The sequence below is a fragment of the Phyllostomus hastatus genome, unplaced genomic scaffold, assembly GCF_019186645.2.
Source record: "Phyllostomus hastatus isolate PE091 unplaced genomic scaffold, TTU_PhHast_1.1 phas_contig_152, whole genome shotgun sequence".
Classification (NCBI taxonomy): domain Eukaryota; kingdom Metazoa; phylum Chordata; class Mammalia; order Chiroptera; family Phyllostomidae; genus Phyllostomus; species Phyllostomus hastatus.
This window is the reverse complement of record NW_025333622.1, coordinates 11,353,990-11,359,514: the sequence shown is the minus strand read 5'-3', so window position 1 is coordinate 11,359,514 and position 5,525 is coordinate 11,353,990. Positions and strand designations below refer to the sequence as shown.

General features: G+C 40.2%; 1 pseudogene; it reads right to left on the bottom strand.

Annotated features, from left to right (window-relative positions):
- Positions 1–509: 509 nt before the first annotated feature.
- On the bottom strand, positions 510–1,687 carry LOC123813451 (annotated as a pseudogene).
- Between the last annotated feature and the right edge of the window lie 3,838 nt (positions 1,688–5,525).

Genomic DNA, 5,525 nt, shown 5'->3' with positions numbered 1-5,525 from the left:
TCCTCCATGGAGGGTGGATGTTAGTAATCAGTGGTCACAACCAGTCCTTGCAACTGACTGGCCTGGCTAAATCCCTCCCATTGACCTGCCAACAGCAATCAAGGCTCAACTGCAAGAGGAGGGTGTACTCAGCTGACACAGAAGGCACACCTCGAGTACCCAGCTTGGGTGATAGGGGAGGCTGTGCCACTGGCCCCCATAGAACACCTACTACATTAGGCCATATTACCAAGACAGGAAGTCACAGCAGCTCTACCTAATGCATAGAAACAAACACAAGGAGGCTGCCAAAATGAGGAGACAAAGAAGCATGGCCCAAATGAAAGAACAGAACAAAACTCCATAGAAAGAACTAAACAAAATGGAGATAAACAATATTTCAGATACAGAGTTCAAGACACTGATTATAATGATGCTCAAAGAACTTAGTAAGGACTTCAACAGGATAAAAAACATCCAGTCAGAAATGAAGGAAACACTAAATTAAATAAAAAACAATTTATAGGAAACTAAGAGTAGAGTGGATGCAGCACATGTCCAACATCAAAGTTTTTCATGTAATGTGAACATTCTATATCATCATGAACAATGCCTTTTCCTGTGCTCCCAAAAGTTTCAATGCCACACACTTCTCCTCCCTCCATACTTGTTGCTTCTCCTCCTTTCACAATGGAGACTGTTTTTCCAGCATGTATTCTATATGGCCCAATTGAATGTCCATTTAGATTACAGATTGGTTTCACTTGGCATGTCTTGCCATCTATTTCATTCTCATAAGATTCCATAACTATTTGATGGCTTCACCAACATCACATAGATGGACATCAATTCTAGCACACTTTTTTCCAGTGTTAGTGGTATCTTTTACAGTTTTAATAATGTATCAGATTTGAGATTAGAAGTGACAGTAAAGGCACAGTCAATAATCCTGTCACACGTGTTCCAAAATCTATCTTACAGATGCCATCATACTGTAATACTCTTGTGACACCAGCATTGGGAGTATAATGGGCAGCACAGTTTTGAGAGAATGCCTAGTAGGAAGTACCAGGCCTGTGTTTAATCCATTCTCTTTTGTTAGCCTTTGTGAACACCCTTCCAGCTTTTCCCAGATTTCTAGCATTGTCATCCCAGGCTTGATACGGCTCATTACATACTTTCTAACTTGTTGATGTGCTTCCACAGCTTCTCAAAAATCATCCCAAATCTCTTCACTAGATTGATCTAATGCTTTTTTTTCTTTGCTTGTAGCTCTCCAAGCAGCTGTTCATCTATCGTGTGTGTGTGTGTGTGTGTGTGTGTGTGTGTGTGAAGGGAGGGTGTACTCACATGCTTGTCCTTTGGGAAATACATTGTTAGGATACAGGTCATATATTGGAACTAAAAGAGGGTCTGTTTGAACTTTTGGTCCTCTCTTCTTCTTTTCCAGTTACTGCATCTCCATCTTTGTCAGTAATCTCTTTCTTTTCTTACAGTGCTTGTCTTTCCAATTGTCTTGCTACCTCATCAACTGAGGCTCCTAATTCTTTATCAGATTCCTATTGCCCTGTGGCATCCCCTTTACTCTTCTTTCTTTTTTTCTTGGCTGCCTTCTCAGCTGAAGAGGCAGCTCCCTCTTCCATGTCACCTGGATTCTGTCACCATTCAGGTGGCTCCCAGAGGACACTGCCTCTTCCACATCTGCCATGTTGCCCCAGAGAGTGTGAGGGACTGGAAACACTTTTGTTTGTTATAACCAGGCAGGGGGGAGGGTGCTACTGCTACCTCATAAATAAAGGCCAGAAATAAAGGCTAAACATTTTATGATATACAACCCCCCACAATAAAAGATTATGTAACCCCAAATCCAATCAACAGTACCATTGAGAAACCTGCCTTAGTCTAAGCAGTAATGTCTCCTTTAGTTGTTGTTAATCTCAGGTTTGTCTCATTGTCCTGTTTGGTGCTTGGAGCTTCCATTATGTGTAACCAATTCCCTGTATGAAATTCTCTCTGTTGAATCACTTAAGTTGCTTCTGTTTTCTTGGTTGGACTGACTAATGCCTCCCCAAAGCATCAGCTTCTTTTCTCTTCTCTATTCAAATTTGTCAATGATCATTTCTCTGCCACGTCCCCATGGGTTCTGGAAATTTTCACTTCCCCATCTATACTAGCCAGGGTTTCCCGAGAAACAGAACTGATGATAGATAGATAGATAGATAGATGAAATTTATTATAGGTATTTGTTCTGGTGGCTGTGGAGACCAAGAAGTTCCACAATTTGGTGTCTGCAAGTTGGAGAACCAGGAAAGCCAGTGGTGTAATTCAATCTGGTCTGAAGGTTCAACAACAGATAGGTGAGGGCAAGAGAAGATGGATTTCACAACTCAGTCAAAGAACAATTTGTCCTTCTGCCTTTTTTGGTCTATTAAGGCCTTCAACAAAATATATGATGCCCCGTGCATGAGGAAAGGCCACCTGCCTTATTCAATCTACCAATTCAAATGCTAATCTCTTCCAGAAGCACCCTCATTCACTCAGAAATATGTTTTACCAGCTACCTTGGCATCACTTAGCATAGCCAAGTTGACACATAAAATTAAACATCACACCATCACATTCTTTCAGTTTGGAACTTCATAGTTTTCAACAGAGTACTTTTTAGTTAATAAACTATTATTTTAAAATGAGCCTCATCCAAGATTATAAATAAACAGAAGAAAATACATAACTTTCTTTTACTAAATAAAAATGAGCACTCAAATTAATATAATTTGATTTCTACCCTTCAGAACACATTATCATTATAAAAATACGTTGGGTAATTTAATATCACTATAAATATAAAATATAGATTAATTTAAACTTGATTAAAGTGAGGTCTTTGGGGATCGTTCTTAATTCCATGTTAGACAAAATAGGAGGGAACACTATTTGATTTTTTCTTGCATTTTTTCATTCTTCTTCATAATGAGTTGTAGTGAATTTATGGAGTGCCGAAGCAACAAAGCAAATACATTTTTAGCTTCCTACATGTAAGGGGATGTATTAGTTTCCTAAGCTACCATAATAAAAACTAGGTGGCTTAAAAATGACAGAAATTTATTGTCCCAGTTTTAGAGGCCAAACCTCCAAAATCAAGGTGTCAGCAGGGCCATGTTCCCTCTGAGGTGCCAGGGAAGGATCATTCTTTGCCTCTGTCCTAGCTTCTGGTAGCCTCATGCATTCCTTGGCTTGTAGATGCATCACTCCAATTCTCCATTTTCACATGACACTTTCCCTGTGTCTGCACATGGTCATCCCTCTGTGAAAGTTTATTTCTGTGCACAAATTTTTTCTTTTAGTAAGGACACCAGCTATATTGCATTAGGGCCCACCCTACTGGTCTCATTTTAACTAGATTACCTCTGTAAAGACCTTATTTCCAAATACAATCCCATTCTGCAGTATTGGGAATTAAGACTTCAACATATCTTACTGGGGAAGGGGGACAGAAGAGACACATGATTCAACCCATAACTGAGAGTGTTAACAATTTTGTACACTCTAACGTGTGTTTTGAGTGACGAGAACTCATATGTATTTTCACACTCAAAAGATATATTTTAACTTTGCTTTTCTTTTAAGAATAGTTAGAACAATTTGAAATAATAATGTTCACAGAACTCATTCAACCAACACCTCATAGGCATCAACTATGGATTAGGTGTTGTGCTGAGGGGTAGAGGGGAGGCATTAAAGATGCACCAAACGCAGTCTCAACTATTAAGCAGCTCAGTGTCTACTGGGAAAAATGAATAAGGAAACAATTTCAGTACAACCTGAGAGGTACTATATTAGAGATGGAAGGAGGGGATTTGTGAGATCCTAGAGAATGGGTCAAACAACACTGTCTGGAGATGGAATCGGGGCTGGATGAGGAGTGTAGTATCCACCAGAAGTGAGGGAAGAGTGGTGCAGATCAGAGAAACTGTGCACAGACCTGAGATTTGGAGATTTGTCCTCCAAAACTGTGCAAAAGTGGGGTTGCCCAAGAAGCAGGACCATCTGCAGTTGCTGCTCACAGGAAGCATGAGCAAAGGCCAAGGAGCAGATGGAGGCCAAACTGGGAAGAAGAGGGTCACCGGGCCTGCTAGTGAGTTGGTGGTGAGCCAACTCACCAACTCAAGGGAATAATGTTATAGATTTGTTTTAGAAAGATTAGTCTGAGAGCACTGCTATAAAGGGTGGATTTTTTTTCTAAATTTAAAGCTCATTTGCTTGTCCTCATTTTACTAATCTCTCAACAGCTTTCGAGCAGAGTTGACCACTTCCTTCTTTTTCAAATAGTTTTCTCTTTTGATCTCTATCACCCCAACTTTCTGGTTTCCCTGCTAGGTTATGGCTTCTCTGCCTTGCTGTCTCTTCCTCTGGGAGTCTCAAGGCTCACGCAAAAGAGCTTCCAGGCTGGGACCTTCTCCCTTCCTTCCTCTTATCTCCCTTCTTTCCTGGATGATTTCAATCAGTCCATTCACTTCCAATTTGTACTCCAGCCCTGGCCTTTCTCTTAAGACCCAGATTTGTTCATCTAACTGCCTAATCCATACTGCCACCTGGGTACTGATGGGCACCTCAAACTCATTATCTTATATCTGTTTCTTCCCAAGACTTTATCTTAGTAACTGGCCCCACATTCACCTAAGTAATCGCTCAAACCCCAGAGTCAAAATCTATCTTAAATTCCTTCATTTCCCTTTTCTCCCAAATATAAATCCAGCTATGGGTTCCTGGTCATACAACCAAAATGTCTTTGATCCATTCATTTCTCTCTACCTCTACTGCCACCACCTTGGGCTAGATCCCCATTGTTTATTACCTAGATGATGGCTATGGTCTCCTAACTAGTTTCCCCACACATGCCCTTATTCATTCTATTTTCCTCCCAACAACTCTATTTATCTTACTAAATTTTAACAAGATTTATCATTCATTGTGGAACTTGAACTTCTTACTCTGGACTGGGAGGTCTTATTGATCTGTTTCCTACCTATTTCTTTAATCTTACCATTCCAACCACTGGCTTTCTTTCTCTTCCTTGAACACACCCATTCTTTTTCTACCAGAAGGCCTTTGCACTTGCTGATTGTTTTGTCTAGAACCCTCTCCCTACAACCTTTCTTATCCTAAGGACTCAGTTCACAAGTCACCTTCTCAAAGAGACCTTATTGTTATATTTTATGCAAAAGAGGTCTCAACCCTTATCCTCTACCAAATTTGTTTCTTGTCAGTTTTTCTTGCTTATTTCCATCTGAGCACTTCACAGAATATGAATGTATGCTTATTTACTGGTTTACATACATTTTTTCTTCTTCTTGCCTCCAAACACCACTCCCTCCCTCCACCCCACAAGCTAGGAGGCTCTCAACAATTTTTGTTACACAACAGGGTACTTTAGAGAAGTTCCTAAATACCCACCATCCACCAAACACTGCTAATTTTCCCAGCACTGTACTTCTTTTTTATGTTATTTCATTTGATCTCCCCAACAATCTTGTGGCAATGAAATT